Below are 22,776 nucleotides of genomic sequence, written 5' to 3'. Positions count from 1 at the left end.
CATTGTTTTATAAATTACATTTTAGTTGTTTAAATTGTTATTAGCAAGTCACCTAAAATTTCTCAAAACATCCCTGCCCTGGCCACACCCACTCTCAAACCCCTTAAATTAAACTGTCCCTCTTTGGAGCATTATTCACTGCCACATTATCACTAACACTTACAGTGCACTAACACAAATGATGTCATTTAAACGTGAATATTTAACAGGGGCACTCTTTGAAGTCCAAATTTTGGCACCGTGCCAAGATGAAAGTCCCTGCTCCAAAGGTATAAATAATCCGTATATAGCATAATAAGACCCCAGCACTCAGTGAAGAGAGGTGAAATGTGGGTTTATTCAGCCATCAACTAATTGGCAACATATCGACACTGTGTGTGTCTTTTCAAGCCATAATCAAGTGCATCATACAAAGGTATTTATAAGTGGACACTTCAATAAGCAACCAATCACACAAGAGTCCACGTAACAATCAAAGCATATTGTGATTAGAAGGTTAACTATACAATACTGCTTCCAAAAACTGTCCTAAAAACTAAAAATATATAAAATTGTTGTTTCTTAAAGGAACATTTTGAATCTATATTGTATATAGAAGATAAAATACAGTGAATAGGATATATAACCCAAGTCAAACAAAGAAATTGCTTCTTAATCAGAAACTCTACTCGTTACATTTATCAAAAAGAAATACATTTCATAAATATCATCTTACATAAAGAATAATTGTATAGAAGCAAAATGAGAGAGTGGTTTAAATCCTCAATCTCATTTATACATAAACAAATCAGTGCAAATACCTTTGTATGTGTCGTAGTATCTTAATAAGTCTTTGATTACATGTTTTTATGTTAGAAACAATCTGACAATGTATAAGCTACGAACATTCTAATAATATATATTACACATTCGGCCTGTTTGGATAAGACCCCGAACATTGCAATTCTCTGGTTAGCTCGGGCAGAAATTCGTATCTCACGTTTTAACTATATTGTGACCAAGTCCAAAACGTTGCTTACTTAAAGAGAAACAAAAAGCAAAAGACACACAAAAAAAAAAACAACAAAGGAATTTAATTATAAAATGTAAGTAATACAACTACCAATGTATGTCATTTTTAAAATTAATGTTCAAGTATACGGAAGGATTCAATTTTATTAGTTAACACAAATGACTATTTAAATATAAACTGACCTACAACAATACGAGAATAAAAACAAAAAATGTAAATAAAAATATCTTTAAAAATGTAAAATTGGAATACAGACAATAAACAATTTTTTTTTTACATGAATACAATTTCTAATAAAAAAAAATATATATATAATATACAAAGAATAAAGATCTAAACATGCCTTTGTTCTTGTTTTCTGTATAAGTAAGTAGCTGAGGGTTGAAAGAGATGGTGCACAGCCATAGATGCCTACACACTGGTCTATAGTTAAATCTTCAGTTAGAGTGTTACAGGATCCCCTATGCCTGAACTGGGCTCTCAGTGGCCCACTTCTCTTGGCCCAATGTAACAGTGAGCTGCCTAGACACTGTAACACTGTACCATTACGCACTGCACTGCCACAACCCTAAAACTAATGGCATAACGATATCACTGACTGCGCCATGGACTCTTGGAGCTGCCCGCCCTGCAACCCCTTCCCAGCACTGCGACCAGAGAAATGATAGAGTGTTGTGTGGGAATGTTTTGGCTACTGGTAGTCATGGCTGCTAATTTGTCCCTTCAATATTGGTCCTGTTCTGTTTACTGAGCAGCACAATCATTTGTCAGGGGAAGAAATGATTACCACAAACCAGATATACCTCTAGCACCTATTAATGCACCCAATCAGCCAAAACGTTGGAGGCATTTATCAAAGTGTTCTGGGAAATCTGTCTTCATTCTGATTCTGTCCTAATAGTTCTAAAAGGAACCTAAAAACAGATGGTTTTCTTCACTGTAAACACCACAGGTTTTTGAAGAAACCTCCATTTCAAGTGTGGCAAAAAATGGCAAGTGAAACAGAAGACTTTCCTGTTAGAAATTGTAGCAATAAATCCTTTGTGTTTGTCGAAAAAATGATCCATAGTCAAAAATGAGTTCGAAAGCAAAATGTATAAAAACTGACGGATTGAATAAATTGCTCCAATAATTCACTGAAAGTTAGATGTTAACATTCTAGTGACAGGAGATAAATCTCCCCCATTGCGTAAGAAAACACTGACAAACTCAGGGGTCATTTTAGCGAACTAGTGTCATAATAGATGGGACCTTTGCTGTGTCAGTCCAGTAACAAAATGCTGGCAAATCCCCCCAGCTCAAGGCATACAGCAAGTGCAGACCACTGCTTCGGCCTTCTTTAGGCTTCAACAATGAGATAATGCTGATATAAGCACAGTGCGCAACGGGTTACTGTCTGGCCTACCCGTTCGATATAGGAATACACTAAGAAAATGCAAGGTAGTCATCACAGATTAGAATCTGAGTGCTGAATAAGGCAGAAAAATATAAATCAGCTGAAGGAAAAAAATAATATCTCGTTTAAATGAGACACTCTCAAGCAATCCTTAAATATGTCCTAATTATATGGTTATAGTACTGAATGAGGAGCACAGCCAGCTAAAATACAAAGCACTTTATCGTACAGGTACAAAGGTAACAGGTATCACCAAGTATCCAATCTATAAATCAAAGTATAAATGTTATCATACATGTACAGCGCTACGGAATCTGATAGCGCTATATAAATAATAAAATAATAATATACAAATTATCAATATGGTACTAATCCAAATACCGAAGAGAATGGATACCTATATAGAAATGTTAACCAAATAGTATATACCAGAACCAATTCAGTAATCCTCATTCAGTACTATATTATATTGTATCATTAGCCTTTGGAAATAGGGCTTTCTGAGTGAGCACCCTTATCTGTATACTGATTGCTTATATCTATTGCATATGGCAGACAGCCGGGTGTGACAACCATTTTCTTGTTAATACCAATTATATGGTAAAACATCCAATTTTGCCACAAAAGAGAAAAAAAATATCCTCCTCACTCCAAAATGTCAGTTGATTTTCTGTTTGGATTCACAAACTGTTACCCTAAATATTAACCTTTTATATCCATGAATATTAAGTATTTTCTAAAAAAAAACAAAAAAAAACAATTCTACAAATCTGTAAATCTGTCAAAAATGTCTGGTAAAAACTCCCAACTATTTTCACACAACACCATATCTTCACCATATTTTTTTTTCTTACTCTGCTATCGGGGAAATCTCTTTCTTTTCAGTGAATCATTAACTTAGTATTGTTTGCATATCTGCATTCTTTGAATTCATAAATACTAAAACATACTGGTTGTGAACAAGGAGTCATTTTGGGGCTTAATTCCAAGAGTGTAGAAGTTACCATGAGAACCACAGTTGGATGATGCACTGATTGGTGGTTGGCCAATCCAGGAAGATGATGCACAATTATCCATGTGGTGGTTGGATAATGCGTATAAATTTGTTTGGTGGTTGGATGGTACATGCTGGTCTGTTTGGAGGTAGGATGACAAATGTTGGTCCATTTGGTAGTTGGAGGGCCCATGCTGGTCTGTTTGGTGGTTGGAAGGTGCATGCTGGTCTGTTTGGTGGATGGATGGCCCATGCTGGTCTGTTTGGTGTTTGGATGGTGCATGCTGGCCTGTTTTGGTTTTGGATAACACATGTTGATTCGTTTGGTGGTTAGAAAATACATGTTGGTCCGTTTGGTGGTTGGATAATGCATGTTGGTCTGTTTGTTGGTTGGATGACACACATTGTTCCGTTTGGAGGTTGAATGATGTATACTGATTTCTTTGGTGGATGGAACATGCAAATTGGTCCATTGGGTGAAGACAGAATGAATTACAATTGTGTTCATTCAGTTGTATCTGCTGCTCACTGAGTTTCAATTTAGCTTATAGTACAACCACAGAAAAATGATCTGAAAAAAGAGATTTAATGTGGTTTTAACTTGCTGTACCTGAGATTGTTAAAACTCCCTAGTCAGTTTAAACCCAATACAGTATGAATATAATGAGAAATAAAAAATAGCCAAAATAAATATGAAAACCACAAGAATTGCATGAAGGACAAATAGCAGCAAACATTGAGTGCAATCGGTCACATTAATCCGATAATTGTTTACTCAGTGCATTTGTTTACAAATGTTGGGTAGCATGTAAAAATAATACGGAAAATCCTATAATAAAAATACCTAGAGACTAACATCCAAAAAAAGAAAAGAAAAAAACAACAACCTAAAAAAAAAAAAAATGCTACCCAACATTTGTAAACAAATGCACGGAGTATACAATGTCAACATTCAAGCCATTCAATGATCAAATTGCTAGTTAAATTTAAAAATGTTATACTTTTAGATTTGTATGTATTTCATTAATATCTTTAGGTTTGTCTTAGGGAATAAAGTCCTGATCGCAAGAGAGCAACCCTACCACCCGAACGGGTATATAGAGCCTTAGCAGTAGGTCGTTAATCGCCTATGCTCTCTGAAGAAGTGAAAACGTCTCACAAAACGCATAGGAGCGAACGATTACCGATCGGTCTTCTTTTGTTTCTGACACCTTTGAGTTCCAGTCCACCCTTCCTCCCTAAACGGCACAGCGACATCTGGTGGGATATACAGGGGGATACAGCAACAGCTGCGAGCTGGAACTAATATAATACACACTGGACCAGAGGTCTAGCTCAGGAGAATACCAACTACTTGGACTTACCACTCCTATTTTCTAAACCACAAGCCCGGCACAGGGGGTCTCCAAGCAGGTCAGAAAAACACTCTGAGGGTCATTAAGACAAACACACACAACACATCAGCCACAGAGACTTTATACAGTGTATGTGTACACAGTCCATGTGTTTTATTGTGTTCTGCTTATACCTGATAAGTTCCAAAATGTATATTTATGCTCTCTGCAATACACTGTTTTTCATTTGAAATTGTTTTAACAGTTTGCACTTTACACGGTGTATTTTCGTGCGTATATTCTTTGTAACATTTTATTGTCTCAATAAATTCATGCATTTACTGTACTGTACACATTGTATACACAGACTGTGTGCACCGATCTGTGGAGCTAACAGGAGATGTTTCTAAGCTCGCCTCTCTCCAGGGGAGCAGACAGTCCGTCCTAGTTGGACATGCAACATAAATTGGATGGATCTCACACAGAGAAGGAGGAAATAAAAATGGTTCTTTTACATCTTAGAGCTGAAAGGCAGACTTATAATGTGCTTTTTTTTTTTTACTCTCTGTACCATAGACAGTAACCCTTTACATAGTCTGGGTCATTACTAATAACCCTTTATGTAGGCCCGGTTCTTATGTTTTTTAAGCAGTTTCAAGATTCTGAAGTCACAGGACTGCAGCGTCAATTTTGCATGAAAATTTTTTCTGTCAAAGCACACTCTTTAAAAGGCAACATATTACTTGTATGCGTATCAGAGTGGAAGAGAAGAAGGTATGTACGGCGCTACGGAATCTGATGGCGCTATATAAATAATAAAATAATAATAATATGGAATATTGAGTAAAGGGATGATCGGTGGGGTATTGAGAAGGTTGTAGAGCAAGGGGAAGAACAGAAGGGCGAGGAGGGAAAAGAGCGAGGGCCAGCTAGTGCAAGGTGACCAGACAATCTATACTATAATAACCTCTATGTCTAGAGATTGTGGGTTTATTCACTAAATCTGAATTGTAACCAAGTGAAATCTAAATGGCAACATTTAGGGGAAAGTAGCTGATATGGAGAAATTCTCTATCTCCAGTATAGCATACCTCAGCTGTTTTAGCCCGGGTTTTGTCATTTGGATTTAATTTGCTGAAAGTCTAATTTTAGTCAGTAAGCCAGCATGTGTGTTGGTAAAATATTATTACATATCCATTTCTAGACTTCAATTGAAATATTACTTACTTTGATCCTTCCGTTTTCCCTAAGACAAAGAAAGTAAAGATGTTTGTTAGATAAAATGTATTGACACATTGTAATAATAACCACCATAAGAAATGCTTGTATAGTTAGATATTCAGATAAAATAATTCTCACAAGAATATGTTGGAACTCTGCAAATAAAATAAAAAATTACTGATTGGGCTGAGAATTGTGGTGAATTTATAAGAGAATTGGAAATTGTAACCTAAATTTACTGCATTAGAAAATCTCTAATTCATTATTTCTCCAACCTTTTGGGCTTAAAATGTGAAATTCACAAAATTCTCCACAATTGATGGGTTTCTTGAATAAACCTTCTCATGTTTAGTCTGACAAGCTTTGGTGACAAGGCCTGTCACTGGGTCCAGCCCAATCTCTGGTCATGTTTCGTTATATAGTGCATTCAATGGTTTTATTCCTAATGCGTCTGGCATTATTCAAGAATCTGCTAGTAGGAATGGTTGCAGTCTCGTCACTTATTAGTGTTTTTGTGGTGTTACAATGTCATTGTGATGATTTGTGGTTTGCAGGAATAGATCATGTTTAGATGTTCTCCTCATTTATATCAACACTGATAAAGTAGAGCTGGATTGGGGAGCTATACTTAGTGCTCTTGGGTCACCGAGGGGTGGAAGTGAGAAGTTGGACCTACTAATGGTGTTTGGAAGATACGGTTGTCTGACTTTTTGAAACAGCTAAAGCATATTTTCTGACTGTACAACCCCTCGATCTGTCATATAGATTTCACATCCATCTTCTGTTTCACCTTTTATTGGGCCTACTGATGGTCGATGGAGGAGTTGATGCCTGTTTTCTGAATGAGCGTTCAACCATGTGATCTGAATCCCAGATGACTATTGTTCTGACTCACCTTTTACTTTTTTACTATGCTTTGGAGTGTCCATGTTATTCTTGTGTTTTGTAGACATTTTTGGTGCTACAATAAATAAAGAGACATAAAAACATGATTATAAATCCCAGAGTTTTGTAGAAATCAGTTATGTTTAATGTTTTGAGAAGGCAGGGTTGCATTGGAAAGATATACTTAGTGCCCTGGGGTCACCGAGTGGCAAAGGGGGAAGCTGGGCTTACTAATGGTGTTTGGAAGCTACGGTTGTCTGACCTTTGGAAACATCTGAAGCTGACGGTACATCCACACGATCTGTCACACAGGCTTCACCTCCATCTTCTGTATCTCGTTTTACTTCTTCACCATGTTTTGGGGTGACCATGCTCGTTTTGTTTTTAAAAGGTCCTATAGCAGTCGCAAATAGACACAACAATATGATTATCAAGCCATGTTTTGCGGAAACCAGTCGTATTCAATCTTTTTCATTTTCGATATTGCATAGCACTGAGAAGGCAGGGTTGGATTGCGGAGATAAAATTGGTGCCCTGGAGTCGGCAAGGGGTAGAATGGGGAAATTGGGCCTACTGATGGTGGATGGAGGAGTTGATGCCTGTTTTCTGAATGAGCGTTCAACCATGTGATCTGAATCCCAGATGACTATTGTTCTGACTCACCTTTTACTTTTTTACTATGCTTTGGGGTGTCCATGTTATTCTTGTGTTTTGTAGACATTTTTGGTGCTACAATAAATAAAGAGACATAAAAACATGATTATAAATCCCAGAGTTTTGTAGAAATCAGTTATGTTTAATGTTTTGAGAAGGCAGGGTTGCATTGGAAAGATATACTTAGTGCCCTGGGGTCACCGAGTGGCAAAGGGGGAAGCTGGGCTTACTAATGGTGTTTGGAAGCTACGGTTGTCTGACCTTTGGAAACATCTGAAGCTGACGGTACATCCACACGATCTGTCACACAGGCTTCACCTCCATCTTCTGTATCTCGTTTTACTTCTTCACCATGTTTTGGGGTGACCATGCTCGTTTTGTTTTTAAAAGGTCCTATAGCAGTCGTAAATAGACACAACAATATGATTATCAAGCCATGTTTTGCGGAAACCAGTCGTATTCAATCTTTTTCATTTTCGATATTGCATAGCACTGAGAAGGCAGGGTTGGATTGCGGAGATAAAATTGGTGCCCTGGAGTCAGCAAGGGGTAGAATGGGGAAATTGGGCCTACTGATGGTGGATGGAGGAGTTGATGCCTGTTTTCTGAATGAACGTTCAACCATGTGATCTGAATCCCAGATGACTATTGTTCTGACTCACCTTTTACTTTTTTACTATGCTTTGGGGTGTCCATGTTATTCTTGTGTTTTGTAGACATTTTTGGTGCTACAATAAATAAAGAGGCATAAAAACATGATTATAAATCCCAGAGTTTTGTAGAAATCAGTCAAGTTTAATGTTTTGCTTTGTACATATCACAGAGCACTGAGAAGGCAGGGTTGGATTGGGTAAATATACTTAGTGCCGTGGGGCCACCGAGGGGTAGAATTGGGACACAAAAGACACAAAATTATGATTTTTATCTCCACAATCCTATTTATAAAAATAGGATTGTGGAGATAAAGTTAGGGCCCTGGGATCACTCTAGGAATTCGGGCCTGCTAATGATGATTAGAGGATCATGCAGTCAATTACAGAAAGATAATAGTAATAAACAAGTGAATAAGGCGCTGAAAGTTGATATTAAAATAAATAAATAAATAAATAAGTGCAAAAAAAGCAGCACCTTAAAATGCACTAGCCCCAAAAACACAACTGTACTGAATAAACTATAAATTTAAGGTGCACTGTGTCTTTAAGATAAATTAATTTATAACACACAAATAGAGTGAAATTGTAATACACAATATACAACTTCACCCTAATTAAAGTGATATTTCACATGAGCAAAAAAATGCTTCAAAGTGCAATATAAGTAAAAGTGCACTAAACAATTGCAAAACAAAAATGACTACAGCAATCACGTCCCATATCCAGATTTCAGAATGTGCCCCCGAATTACCCTTAGAAAATATCTATAGTTTGAGTTTGGTGGATTTTCCAAAATTTTGAAGGAACCTTCCCACTCTAGTGAGCAGCCCTGATTGTCAGTTTACCTCTGTGACATTGTCTGTTTGGGAATGATCGACCTCGTGTTTTATGAATCTTTGTGTGAATGCGTACACTACAGACACATTTAGTGGCATAAAAAAAACTTGTCAGCCTTAGATAGGGTTCTTTCTAACCTTTTCCAAATATTATGTCTCCCATGTTTAACAGCTTCTGGGCTCCGGGACTACTTGAATGCTGACTTGGAGATTCCTTATTAAGAGTTGCCTTCTCCTCTGTGCTGAAGAGGAAGAGTTCTTTGGCCAATCTTGCAATACTTGGCTGGTTCTCCAGTATTGACGTTTTCATCGCATCGCTGCTGTCCTCCAAGTCGTCAACCACCACTATGACTCTTTTCTTCTCTATAATGACAGACAAACTGTGAAATGTCTAGATTAATAATTCAGTAGATTTCCAACTCCTGGTAAACTGTGATACCTTTGGGAGATGTTTTGTCACATTACACCCTGAACCGTGCAGACAGCAAGGTTGTCCCTTGAAGGATTTGAACTCACAGCTCCAGCATCCCAGGCAGGTTCTCTACCTTGTTGTCCACTAGGGTTCAGTATCTGCCTGCATTATTCTGTTACCTGACTCTGGATGGAGCAGTACTGATCCACCTGCAGTCCCTTGCCAATTAGTCTCAGCTGTTCCTAATCAACAGGCTGTAAAACCCAGTTTTGCCTGAGGCCTAGTATCTGGTTGTTTGCTTTTTCTGCTGGATGTATGCTACCTTGCTGACTGTTTTCCTGGACTGTTACCTCTGCTTGCCTTACGGACTATGATATTCCGCTGCCCTGACTTCTGCTTCTCACCTCACCCTGCCTTTGAATGTCCCCTTCATTTGTACTGTGCTTTGGTATTGCCTCCTTGTGCCATCTCCCGCACCTGTGGTTCAACTCCCGGTAAACTGTGACACCTTTGATGAGTATTTATATTCACTATAACAGTGACTTTAATGACTTCTTGTAGTTAGTTTTTTGAAGATGTTTTACATCAGTTAGCTGCAATGCTGAACTGGGCATAAAAAGCTGATCTGAAAAACATTTTAATTAATTCTCTGGTAAATGAAAGGTAAGTGGGCAACTGGCGCAGTCAGTACTGACCTTTTAGGAAGATGTGCTTACAGGAACCCCCATTCATGAGATAATATATTAGAACGAGAGCCAGTCTTTTTATAGACATAAAGTTCTTAAATGTACATACCATGCACCTATTATGGTACATGTATCACATAGTAAGCCAATGTGGTATCCCATGTTATTCTGGGTTATCTTGTGTTATTCTGTGTTATCTTGTGCTTTGCGGGGTTACCCCATGTAATCTTGTGTTACCCCATGTAATCATTGGGGAGTCAAGAGTGTGCGTGACGTAGTTGTAGTGGTGAAAGGGTTAAAGTTCACTATTTGTCTGCACTAGACCGGAAATAATGACAAAATCCCCCTTAACACCACCCACACTTAAACATGATAATATAACCTTTACTATTTTAACGCTGCCACCACCAAGACAATTTATAAATGGGGTGCCGTGGTCTCCCGGGTAAATCAATAATAAAAACCCACCAAATATAACTTAGCACAATATCTATGTAATTGCAAAATACTAATTAGTCTCTTCAAGTAATGTGATTCTTTCACCAGACAAAGGCAAAACTTAATATAGGAATATTTATTATGAGCAAAAAGAATAGTCACAGTGCATGCAAAAAATAGATGATAAATTATTTACACCATCAACAGATAAAAACAAAAGGGATAAAATAACAGTCCCTATCACTTACTCAAAGTAACACTTCTGCCCCAGGCAGGGGCGTATTAGCCGCGAGGCAAACAAGGCATTTGCCTTGGGCGGCATTTTCCAGGGGGCGGCAAAAAAAGCCGCCCCCAAATGCCCAAGGCAAATGTCTTGTTAGCCTTGCGGCTAACTGACATGCCGGCGGGCTGCTGGGCGATCGGGCGGCACTGCCTGGCGGTCGGGCGGCGCTGGTGGGCGGCCGGCGAGGGAGCTCTTCCCCTGAGCTGTCTGCTCAGCTCCCTCGCCAGCCGCAGAGTGAGGCTGGGAGTCGGAGCCGGAATATGACGTCATATTCCGGCTCCCAGCCTCACTCTGAGGCGCGCGAGGGAGCTGAGCAGACAGCTCAGGGGAAGAGCTCCCTCGCCAGCCTGCCGCCCGCCCAGCAGCCACTGGACCACCAGGGAGGAAGAGACACCCCCCTCCCCAGCATTCCCAAAGGTAAGGTGGCTGGGGGGGGGGGGTGTTAAATAAAAAAAAAAGTGTTAAAAATACATTTAAATAAAATGTGTTACAAATAAATTTAAAAAAAACGTGTTAAAAAAAAAATGTGTTAAAAAAAATGTAAAAAAATGTGTTAAAAATTAATTTTTTAAAAAATGTGTTAATGTGGGTGGGTGAGTGTGTGTCTGTGTCTGTTAGTGTGTGTGTCTGTTAGTGTGTGTGTGTGTGTCAGTGTGTGTGTCTGTTAGTGTTTGTGTCTGTTAGTGTGTGTGTGTGTGTGTGTGTGTCTGTTAGTGTGTGTGTCTGTTAGTGTGTGTGTCTGTTAGTGTGTGTGTGTCTGTTAGTGTGTGTGTGTCTGTTAGTGTGTGTCAGTGTGTGTGTCTGTTAGTGTTTGTGTCTGTGTCTGTTAGTGTGTGTGTCTGTGTCTGTTAGTTTGTCAGTGTGTGTGTCTGTTAGTGTGTGTGTTTGTGCGTCTGTTAGTGTGTGTCTGTGTCTGTTAGTGTGTGTGTGTGTCTGTGTCTGTTAGTGTGTGTTTGCCTGTGAGTGTGTGTGTATGTCAGTGAGTGTGTGTGTCTGCTAGTTTGTGTCTGCTAGTGAGTGAGTGTGTGTCTGTTAGTGAGTGTGTTTGTCTGTTAGTGAGTGTGAGTGTGTTTGTTAGTGTGTGTGTGTTTCTGTTAGCGAGTGTGTGTGTGTGTATTTAGAATGCGGGGCGGGGGGAAAGGTTGGGTGGGGGTGGCGCGGGGGGAGGGGGGTGCGCCTGAGTTTTGTCCTGCCTAGGGCAGCACAAAACCAGGATACACCACTGGCCCCAGGGGGTCTCTGGTAGGAAAGATGGTCAATTGCTTAGGATCAGATTCTGGCCCCAAGAAATTACCAGGCATACTTCAGTTTCATTAAAGATATACCCTGTGGATTACCACACCTCACCCAGAGGTGGAGTTAAGGCATAGAGACACTAAGCGACCACCCCCTTGTGTCCAGACCCCCATCAATCCAAATGAAAACATTTGTCTCTATCTTCTCTTATGTACCAGGCCCAGAAATAATAATTGCATCTATGAATTTGTTATTATTTTTCCATTCCATTGATATGTCATACACCTTACTCGTGACCCAATATAACGGACATCACAATCCTTTCCCATGTGGTTAAGTAATGCTTTTATGTTTGGGCTTGTTGAGAAGATGGTGTTCCTGTTCTAAATGTAAAAAAATGAGGCTTCATTTTTATTATGTGGGCACATTTGACTGTTTCTTTTGGATATGATACTTGAACAAAAGGCTTATGATCATTAACATATCAAAGAAATCCTCTCATCAATGAAAAGGTACAGGCCAAATGGCTGAAGCTAGACATCAGGCTTTTCAAGCGTAGAATCTCACACCTTGCAGGGCCTTGATTAATTCACATCCTTATGGTAAAATCCTTTTCACATTCCTATGCCATTCACACTACCACTTCTGTCATCTGACTTCTGTGGGGGTCCCAGCTTCAAAAGTTGTAACCCATTTTGACATTGACAATACCATCTCTGCTAGGCCAGCAGGACCTTAATTTACTACCCAAATTACATTAAAGGACAATATTCCATAGTGCAATAAATGATTTAGGCACCCTTGCTGTGACAATCCTGTGTTACCCCATGTAATCCTGTGTTATTCCATGCTATCTTATGTCATCGTGTTTTATCTCCAGTTTGCCTGTGTTATCCCATTATTCCATGTTATCTCATGTTATCCCACATCATCCCTCTTACCGAGCTTATTTGACAATTTCTCCAGTTCTTTATCATACAGAGAGTCTGTCACATCCGTGATATTAATTCTTCCTCTGTTCTTCGAATGATACAAAATGGCGAAATGGCTTGAATGGAGTCCCTCGTTAAACATTTGGGAGCTGTTATTACCAATGTAAATTTGATTAACTTCCCGAACTCGGGGGAGAGACTGGAGATAGTCATATAACCATTTGTATGTGTCGTCGCTTTCCCTTGAGAATATTCCAATTACTTTATTCGTCATTTTCTCCTTTGGTAATAGGACAGTTTCTGGAATTAAATAACGGGAAGGGTTTGATGAGGATAATAAATAGACATCTATAGAATAATTATCATGGATTAATGAACATAGGATGAGTGCAACTGCTTGATAATTTAAAGACAGCCATGACGGCATATCTACCCTATCAGCACATCACCACTGCATCTCTATAGCTCTACCCTATCATGCATTGATACACTGCATTACTGGCACTAAATCTCTAAGGTTCTACCATATCCACACTTCACTAACTCACTGAATCTCAACAGCTTTACCCAAACAGCACTGCACTAACACACTGCATTACCAGCACTGCATCTATACAGCTTTACCCAAACAGCACTGAACTAACACACTGCATCTACACAGCTGTTACCTTATAGCACTGCATTACCAGCACAGCATCTACACAGCTTTACCCTATCAGCAGTGAACTAACAAACTGCATCTACAAAGCTTTACCCAAACATCACTGCACTAACACACTGCATACCAGCACTGCATCTACACAGTTTTAACCAAACAGCACTGCATTAACAGGGCCGGTGCAAGGATTTTAGCCGCCCCAGGCAAAAAAAAAAATGTGCCGCCCCATTTGCTCCTGGCTTGAATCTATGTAGGGACAGAGACACTATATTATTCAGAATACAGGTTGATATTCCCAACACTAGAGTGCTCCTCTAAAAGTATTGATTTTTTTTTTTTAAATTAAAATGGTCCTTCACGTCCAAATGCAGTCACTGACACACACATACACACACTCACGCACACACTCATTCACTCACTTACACTCAATGGTCCTCACAATCAGTGACCAATGCACACACACATTCACTGACTCGTGCAGAGTGACAGAGACACACACACTGACCCAAGCAGGGTTACACTGACTCATGTTGACTATCATGCAGACACACACACTGACCCAAGCAGGGATACACTGACTCATGTTGACTATCATGCAGACACACACACTTGCACTGGCCCAAGCAGACGCACACACACTAACCCAATTAGATGCACGCACACACACTGACCAAAGCAGACACACTGACCCAAGCATACACAAGCAGACACACTGACCCAAGCAGACACACTGACCCAAGCAGACACACACACGCTAACCCAAGGAGACACAAAGACACTGACCCAAGCAGATACTACACACTGACTCAAGCACACACACTGTTCAAAGTAGACACACACTGCCTCAAACAGACGCACACGTACTGACCTAAGCAGGCACATACACACACTGATCCAGGCACATACACACACTGATCCAAGCATACACACACACACACACACACACACACACACTGACACAAACAGACTGACACACATTCTTTAAAACACACACACACACACTAGTAAGTGCCCCTCTTCCTTTCATTTCACAATGAATCAGTCTCCGGCTTCTGGACTGCATCTGGCTGCCTCCACTCTCTCTCAGCTCTGCCCCCGCTATCCTCCCGTTCACTTGACCCCGAGTGCTCTGTGAACTTTGCGGTCTGAGGTTGATGGCACCGGCCGCTAGTCTGCAGCTATGTGAGTGCTCCCTAGCGCCCGGTGCCGTCACCTGCGGCATGAACTACAGACTTTGTCCCACATAGAGGGGAGGCAGCCCAAATCAGGTGCCCCCCTTGAGAAGTGCCTTAGGCGGCTGCCTAATCGGCCTATAGGACGTGCCAGCCCTGTGCACTAACAAACTGCATCTACACAGCTTTACCCTAACTGCACTGCACTAACACTGCATCTACACAGCTTTACCCTAACTGCACTGCACTAACACTGCATCACCAGCACTGCATCTACACAGCTTTACCCTCACTGCACTGCACCAACACTGCATCACCAGCACTGGATCTACACAGCTTTACCCTCACTGCACTAACACTGCATCACCAGCACTGCATCTACACAGCTTTACCCTAACTGCACTGCACCAACACTGCATCACCAGCACTGCATCTACACAGCTTTACCCAAACAGCACAGCTTTACCCTAACAGCACTGCACTAATACACTGCATCACCAGCACTGCACTAACACACTGCATCTACACAGCTTTACCCTAACTGCACTGCACTAACACTGCATCACCAGCACTGCATCTACACAGCTTTACCCAAACTGCACTGCACTAACACACTAGAAATAGCTCTGTCTGGCACACACAGGGTTAAACTGTAGATTTCTATATTTTGGGATTCACTCTGAAAAACTCTCTAGGTGTGCACACAGAGACTGTCTCTTTAGACAGCCCCCACCCCAGTCTCATTTCCCTTCCTGTCAAACTATTTCCCCACTCCTGACATCTCTCCCACTGCCATCACCCAGACATTTATTACTGTATTTCCACCTACCAAACCTGGATTTTGGCCTTCGCTGTTTTCTTATAAATCTCTCCTTCCGTGAGATTCCTCAGAATGAAAGTGAAAGTAGAATAAACTCACAGTTACTGTAACAACAATGACATGGAGACAGTGTAACAGTAACATACAGAGCTGGGGACTCTTACCAATGAGCCAAAATCCACAGCCTACCCCTCATATACCATACATCCCCCCCAATCCACAGCCTGCCCCTCATATACCACACATCTCTCCCCCCAATCCACAGCCTGCCCCTCATATACCACACATCTACCCCCCTAATCCACAGCCTGCCCCTCATATACCACACATCTACCCCCTAATCCACAGCTTGCCCCTCATATACCACACATCCCCCCCAATACACAGCCTGCCCCTCACAGTACCACACATCTCCCCCCCAATACACAGTCTGCCCCTCACAGTACCACACATCTCCCCCCCAATACACAGCCTGCCCCTCATATACCACACATTCCCCCTAATCCACAGCCTGCCCCTCATATACCACACATCCCCCCTAATCCACAGCCTGCCCCTCATATACCACACATCTCCCCCCAATACACAGCCTGCCCCTCATATACCTCACATCTCTCCCCCCCCAATCCACAGCCTTCTCCTCACAATACCACACACCCCCCCAATCCACAGCCTGCCCCTCATATACCACACATCTACCCCCCTAATCCACAGCCTGCCCCTCATATACCACACATCTACCCCCCCTAATCCACAGCCTGCCCCTCACAATACCACACATCTACCCCCCAATCCACAGCCTGCCCCTCATATACCACACATTCCCCCTAATCCACAGCCTGCCCCTCATATACCACACATTCCCCCTAATCCACAGCCTGCCCCTCATATACCACACATCCCCCCAAATACACAGCCTGCCCCTCATATACCACACATTCCCCCTAATCCACAGCCTGCCCCTCATATACCACACATTCCCCCTAATCCACAGCTTGCCCCTCATATACCACACATCCCCCCCAATACACAGCCTACCCCTCATATACCACACATCCCCCCAATCCACAGACTGCCCCTCATATACCACACATTCCCCCTAATCCACAGCCTGCCCCTCATATACCACACATCCCCCCTAATCCACAGCCTGCCCCTCATATACCACACATCTCCCCCAATACACAGCCTGCCCCTCATATACCACACATCTCTCCCCCCCAATCCACAGCCTACTCCTCACAATACCACACATCCCCCCCCAATCCACAGCCTGCCCCTCATATACCACACATTCCCCCTAATCCACAGCCTGCCCCTCATATACCACACATTCCCCCTAATCCATAGCCTTCCCCTCACAATACCACACATCCCCCCTCAATACACAGCCTGCCCCTCACAATACCACACATCTCCCCCCCAATCCACAGCCTGCCCCTCATATACCACACATCCCCCCCCAATCCACAGCCTGCCCCTCATATACCACACATCCCCCACCAATCCACAGCCTGCCCCTCACATTACCACACATCTACCCCCCCCCAATCCACAGCCTGCCCCTCATATACCACACATTCCCCCTAATCCACAGCCTGCCCCTCATATACCACACATTCCCCCTAATCCAAAGCCTGCCCCTCACAGTACCACACATCTCCCCCCCAATACACAGCCTGCCCCTCATATACCACACATTCCCCCTAATCCACAGCCTGCCCCTCATATACCACACATTCCCCCTAATCCACAGCCTGCCCCTCATTTACCACACATCCCACCCCCCAATCCACAGCCTGCCCCTCATATACCACACATATATCCCCCCCCACCCCCTAGTCTCCTGTCCCATTTCTCTTTCTCTTTCTTTTCCTGCTGTCTCTCCAGCAGCGTGTGTGTGCGTGTGTATGTGTGTGTGTGTGTGTGTATGTGTGATTGAGTATTGGGGGTACTTCTCAATGAGTTTACATGTTAGAGCGGTGGGGTATGGGGACACAAAAAGGGTAGAAAGTAGGTGGCTAGAATAGTTTTCACAGAGGGCTTAGTGTTTTTTATTTTTATGACACTTGCAGGAGAGGAAGCTGGGAGGAGAAGCAACTGTTTAGCTGAAATTCTGCCAGCCCCAGGAAGTCGCCTCCCTGCAACCAAAAGGTATTGAAGCAGGGGGGTAGTTAATAATATGTATACAGGACTGGGGCAGCCGTTAGGTGAATTAGGCATTTGCCTGAGGCATTGACTCTTGAGCCGCCCCACCAGCGCCAGGCTGATCCTTCGTGTCTGTATGTGTGAGTGTCTGTCTGTCTGTGTGAGTGAGTGTCTGTCAGTGAGTGTCTGTCTGTCTGTGTGTGTGTCTGTCAGTGAGTGTCTGCCTGTCTGTGTGTGTGTGTGTGTCTGTCAGTGAGTGTCTGCCTGTCTGTGTGAGTGAGTGTCTGTCAGTGAGTGTCTGTGTGTGTCTGTCAGTGAGTGTCTGTCAGTGAGTGTCTGTCTGTCTGTGTGAGTGTGTGTCTGTCAGTGAGTGTCTGTCTGTCTGTGTGTGTGTGTCTGTCAGTGAGTGTCTGTCTGTCTGTGTGAGTGAGTGTCTGTCAGTGAGTGTCTGTGTGTGTCTGTCAGTGAGTGTCTGTCTGTCTGTCTGTGTGTGTGTGTGTGTCTGTCAGTGAGTGTCTGTCTGTCTGTGTGAGTGAGTGTCTGTCAGTGAGTGTCTGTCTGTCTGTCTGTCTGTGTGAGTGTCTGTCTGTCTGTGTGAGTGTGTGTGTGTCAGTGAGTGTCTGTCTGTCTGTGTGAGTGTGTGTGTGTCAGTGAGTGTCTGTCTGTCTGTGTGAGTGAGTGTCTGTCAGTGAGTGTATGTCTGTCTGTGTGAGTGTGTGTGTGTCTGTCAGTGAGTGTATGTCTGTCTGTGTGAGTGTGTGTGTGTGTCAGTGAGTGAGTATGTCTATGTAAATAGATGATATATTAAATTATATTTATAATATATATCTATTCAGTTATATAGCTGTGTGTGTGTGTGAATGCATGTATTAGGCAGTGTGTGTATATACATGTATGTATAGGGCAGGCAAAGAATTTGAAACACAATTTAAAAATAATTAAGAAAGATGCTTCCCTATAAATGTTTTTATTAACTACATATTTCACTTTTCCTTTAAATGCTCACTGAAAATGTAAGCGGATATCTATAGCTATATATTTAAAAAAAAATTATATATATATTTTTCCCCAAAAACTGGACTGTCAAGGGTCTGGTCAGGAAAGGGTGCTGACCAGAGCAGTAACCTCTATAGCAGGGGTACCCAAAATGTAGATTCCCAGATGTTGCAGAACTGCAACTCCCATGATGCTTTGCATGCCTTTTAGAATGCTCTAGAATGACCCAGCATCATGGAAGCTGTAGTTTTAAAACATCTGGGTAATCTACCTTTTGGGCACCCCTGCTCTATAGGATGGCACCCAGAATGCAAGGAAACCAGCAAACACACGCATCATGTATTATTTCCATGGAACACAACAGAATCAAACACACGCACATACAACTCAACGTAAGAGAAGGGCCTCTGGGTAGAGTGAACACAGGAAAGCAGTATATCTACAGACTGCTACATAGGACAAAGGGACCAGACCAAAAACATTCATTATTAACATTAACTGGCAAACAAGAAGGGGTGAGGCTCAACTGAATAAGGAGAAGATAATTGCAAATTAAGGCCAGCTGGGAACAGAGAGATCTCAGTCTGGGTGCAGCCTGCAATAGCCCCACAGACAGGTAGGGGCACTGTGAGATACGGCACCAGGCTGAGAATAAACCGAATCGTGACGTGGACATATTTCGAGCTTACAAGTTCTTTTACCAGGCTAGCAGGAAATTTCATGAGGTTCCACGGCACCTGGGGCTGGGCAGGCAGCCCTAATCATTAAACTAATGCCCTTTTTATTATTTTCCCCTCAGTCTGTGACCGTCTGTGTCAGTCCGAGGGAATTAGGGAGGGAGGTGCTGGGGGCTGGTGCAGCCACATTTAGGCTGCAGGTGGCCGGCATTAACACTGTCAATCTCCCTCCCACTGGCTGCACCGGGCCCACTCTCTGAGGGGACCCATTAGGTTGCCCATGCAGTTGGGGTCACCCGATGGTTATTTCTGAAAAGGGGCCCGGTCGGCCACCACGGCCCTTTAAGAGACTTTTCACATTGGGCTGCTGGGAGGAAGTGATATCAGACTACTTCCTCCCGTCTACAGGAAGAGCCGGGTGAGAGAGAGGAGAGCCACAGCATGAGTGGGAGGAGGCAGCACAAGAGAAGTGGGAGAAATCTAGCTCCAGACCCACACTCCCACCAGACTGAGCCAACAGCAGGACCCCAGGTAAGCCTGAAGATTCTGACATGTATTTGTGTCAGTGAGTGTGTCACTGAGTGAATGTGTGTATCTGTGTCAGTGTATGTGTGTAAATCTGTGTGCCAAGGTGTGTACCCATTTCGTCCCTCCCGGGACTTCCTCAGGGATTTGTTGTCAGTTCTGTAGTCCTACGCGTTTCGTCCCTCCAGGGACTTCCTCAGGGATTTGTTGTCAGTTCTGTAGTCCTACGCGTTTCGTCCCTCCATGGACTTCCTCAGGGATTTTTTTGTCAGTTCTGTAGTTTTACGCGTTTCGTCCCTCCCGGGACTTCCTCAGGGATTTGTTGTCAGTTCTGTAGTCCTACGCGTTTCGTCCCTCCATGGACTTCCTCAGGGATTTTTTTTTGTCAGTTCTGTAGTTTTACGCGTTTCGTCCCTCCCGGGACTTCCTCAGGGATTTGTTGTCAGTTCTGTAGTCCTACGCGTTTCGTCCCTCCATGGACTTCCTCAGGGATTTTTTTTGTCAGTTCTGTAGTTTTACGCATTTCATCCCTCCAGGGACTTCCTCAGGGATTTGTTTTCAGTTCTGTAGTCCTATGCGTTTCGTCCCTCCAGGGACTTCCTCAGGGATTTGTTTTCAGTTCTGTAGTCCTACGCGTTTCGTCCCTCCAGGGACTTCCTCAGGGATTTGTTGTCAGTTCTGTAGTCCTACAGGTTTCATCCCTTCAGGGACTTCCTCAGAGGCAGTGTCTCTGAGGAAGTCCCTGGAGGTGTGAAATGAGTAGGACTACAGAACTGACAACAAATCCCTGAGGAAGTCCCTGGAGGGACGAAACGCGTAGGACTACAGAACTGAAAACAAATCCACACTTTTGACCTCTACACCTGCTGTTTTAAAATTACATGTAAGCGAATAAATTTGTTATGCACTTTTTTTTTCAAACTTGCATTACAATTTTTGCACTTTCTCTTCCCATAAATGATCCTGAGACTGCCACGGTTCTGAAGTAAGAGAGTGAACTCTTTAAAGATTATCCGAAAGCTTAAAGTTGGCATTAAAAGTGTCAGTGGCGACCCGGCTCCAAACTCAAGCTGCCCAGTTATAATTTCCACGACGACCAATTCTCCTCCTCAACACAGCATGGTTCTATGCCTTTATAACCCAGCATGTTATATAACAAAGTGCCGAAGTCAAACATATCGTTCAACATCTTATTTTATCTTACTAGTATTTTTATAAGCCTGCTTTATGAGCCTGCCTTCTGAACCTGCCTTATGAGCCTACCTCATGAGCCTGTATCATAGGCCTGACATATAAGCCTGATATATGAGCATGATAGATAAGCCTGATATATAAGCATGATATAAGCCTGATATATGAGCATGATAGATAAGCCTGATATATAAGCATGATATAAGCCTGATATATAAGCATGATAGATAAGCATGATGTATAAGCCTGATATATAAACCTGCTATATAAGCCTGATTTATATGCCTGATTTCAAGACACGTTTTCTACGCTTGATACGCTTCTCGCAGCTAATCACTTTATCGTTGAGACATCCCACTTTCCATGCATTAATGGCTTGTTTAGCTGCATTAATATATAAGAGATGGCGTGCTGTCAGCTATACTAACAGTACAAGTATATTGTTAATCCTTCTTACAACTAACCATACTGTTACCTAATGTTGGAACCCCTGTTAAATAGCCTAATGATTTAATATTATGTTCATAACAGTTAAAAAATGTGCCGACACTTTCATGCCGTAAACGTTCAACTACTATGTTTATATCTTTTACCTATGCTGTTGTGGCATTGACAAATGTATTGATACTCCTTGCACAAGAAAAATAAAGAATTAAAAAAAAAAAAATAAAAAAAATAAATAAAAATAAAAGTGTCAGTGGCCAATTGAACTTTTTTTGAACAAAGGTTTATACACAGTTAAACACAATGTTGTGCCTTTCTTATTTCCCAAACTTTCTTGTTTTATGTCTGTGGTTGAAGATTAGAGGAAATCGTCGGGGTGGATTCATTGCTGAAGGGAAGTTCTATTGATTTTATATTCATCATATTTTGCAGATAGTATTTGCACTTGCATAAGTAATAGGTTGTAATTGTCACCACTAATATTGATATATTCATGCCACTGGTCTATAACAGAGCAGAAACACCATCAGTGTTATTTCAGAATTTTTATTTTGCAAATATTTCGATGCCCTGAGCTTATTCTGCAGAGTCCGGTGATGTGTGCTTGCATGCTGGTACCAAGGAGGTGAGGAAGATATATTTGTCTTTAATTTCAGGTGTCCTCATGCAAGACCATGGGATCCTCCATAGATCAATATACATCTTATTGTATTATGACAGCTCATTGCATGCTCACGGCTCAATATTTCAAGGCCTATGCTACTAACCAGACCTAAATGTCACTTGCTAAACGGGGAAAATAAATTGGTATTCCTGAATTTTTTTTCTTGTTTTGAACGATGTTCTTCTATGTGATATTTCGATTCAGACGAATTTCGTCCATGCAGTTTTCGAGGAAAACTATTTGGATGAACCAAATGCAGTGAAAATGATCCAATCAATGTACTGCAAGTTTGTATGGATCAAACCGGAACAATGGCCATTTGATTTTTCATGTAGGGCAATGAAAGCTAAGCTTTATGTTTTCAAGTCCTAAGAGAGCTATCTGGATCTCTTTTCTGATATTTTGGCCTGACAGGCACCGGCCAAGTATTACATGACATATGGAGTGCAAGATCTTTGTTCTTTTAATATAAATATTATATATGTTCTTTGCAGTTCACTTATACTTTT

General features: G+C 42.0%; 1 protein-coding gene and 1 long non-coding RNA gene across 5 annotated transcripts in view; one reads left to right on the top strand and one right to left on the bottom strand.

The window, feature by feature from the left end:
- The window catches only part of LOC134572063 (very long chain fatty acid elongase 4-like), a 596,371-nt gene that overhangs the window by 121,976 nt on the left and 451,619 nt on the right, over positions 1 to 22,776 (top strand). The window lies entirely within an intron of this gene.
- Positions 6,852 to 7,147, bottom strand: LOC134571031 (uncharacterized). The gene is made up of 2 exons (XR_010085176.1): positions 7,105 to 7,147; positions 6,852 to 6,918 (listed from the first exon to the last, which is right to left on the bottom strand). It is a non-coding gene; the product is annotated as an uncharacterized LOC134571031 (long non-coding RNA).

This window comes from Pelobates fuscus, chromosome 8 (assembly GCF_036172605.1).
Source record: "Pelobates fuscus isolate aPelFus1 chromosome 8, aPelFus1.pri, whole genome shotgun sequence".
Lineage (NCBI taxonomy): Eukaryota > Metazoa > Chordata > Amphibia > Anura > Pelobatidae > Pelobates > Pelobates fuscus.
This window is presented reverse-complemented; position numbering and strand designations above follow the sequence as displayed.